General features: G+C 40.2%; 1 protein-coding gene across 6 annotated transcripts in view; it reads right to left on the reverse strand.

Moving 5' to 3' along the window:
* Positions 1-624: 624 nt before the first annotated feature.
* The window catches only part of fam110b (family with sequence similarity 110 member B), a 29,721-nt gene continuing 28,991 nt past the window's right edge, over positions 625-1,354 (reverse strand). For all 6 annotated transcript variants that reach the window (XM_083548089.1, XM_083548091.1, XM_083548092.1 and 3 more), the window contains one exon: positions 625-1,354. This exon is cut by the window's right edge and continues 1,610 nt beyond it. The gene's annotated coding sequence lies outside the window, so the exon portion shown is untranslated.

Below are 1,354 nucleotides of genomic sequence, written 5' to 3' on the forward strand. Positions count from 1 at the left end.
ATTTAAGATGTTTTGAGATGTTTGGGGTGATATGTTTAAAGTGAGATGGAAGGAGGTGTTTGGTGTGATAGATGTTTGAAGGTGTTTGTGTTAATGATTTTTATAGGTGATGGTGAGATATAGGAGCTGTGTTAAGTGAGATGTCTGTGAGACATTCAGAGATGTTTGTGAGTATCCGTACTGTGCAAATCAACAGGCAAACATCAGGAGCTCATGGTATCCGTAGCATTTTTTCATACGGTTAAATGCATGCTGTTAGCTAGCTGCTACTGACTAGCCTGCTCACTTCCAACAGCTAAGTAACGTGCAACATCGTTGGCTACAAATTAGAGCTTTTGGAGGCCAACTCAGCCTCCACCATGTATCACCACACCACGCTTACGTTCCAGTTTTCTTCACGCTAATAGAAAATCGGTTTAAAAAAAAGAGATCCCACCTGACCTTTACTTAAGATTAATTTACTCCTAGAAAATGCTGAATTGTCCTTTTTCCATCCTTCTGTCTATTTATCATGCAAAAACCTCTTTCAGACTTGAGCCAACTGCACGACTTTGTCCCGTTATTCCAACATTTATCACCAGAAACTCGTTAGAAAAAAAACACACATCACTGTACAAAAGGGACTGATGGCAAAAGATGGCAAATTAGCCATTTATTCAAACAATTATAAATGACTAATAACGTAAACAAATCTTTAAAGGAGCAACTCCAGCTGGAATATACCTCACATTTTAATGTCGTTATTTATAAGAACAGCGATGTACAGAGTCGGCCATGGACACAGAGCGGGGATGTGAGAAGAGAGGAGAAAAAAGAAGGACCAAAGCAAGAGCTACAGGATTGGAACAGCATCTCAGGATCTTCATCACACAACACCAGGGATTGTTTTTTTGTTGTTTAGTTTTACTTTTTTGTGTTTTTCTTTTGACATGGAATCGAAAATTATATACACATCATCTTACAGAATTTACACATTTACACTGATCAGAAACGATATGATGTCATAACCGAGACGTGATGACGGACGCTGAACGGAACGGAGGAAACTCACGAGGGGGTGTGTAACCGTCCTGGTGGAAGCCAATACTTTTAAAAAGGACGAGACATGCTTCTGCAACACCGACTCACACACACACACACACACACACACACACACACACGCACACACACACAGAGATACACGCACATTTAAAAATGGAAAGCGAGGAAAACTAAAGACATCTAAAAGACACTGATGCTCTGCATTCATTCGCGTATGGCTTCCTGGCTCAGTGTGTCCTGACACAGACAGAAAACAACAATCTAAAAACAGCAAGTTGAAGAACAGAGGAGGAAAGAAGAAAACGATAAACCA

The sequence above is a fragment of the Silurus aristotelis genome (genome assembly GCF_946808225.1).
Source record: "Silurus aristotelis genome assembly, chromosome: 8".
In the NCBI taxonomy this organism is placed as follows: Eukaryota; Metazoa; Chordata; class Actinopteri; order Siluriformes; family Siluridae; genus Silurus; species Silurus aristotelis.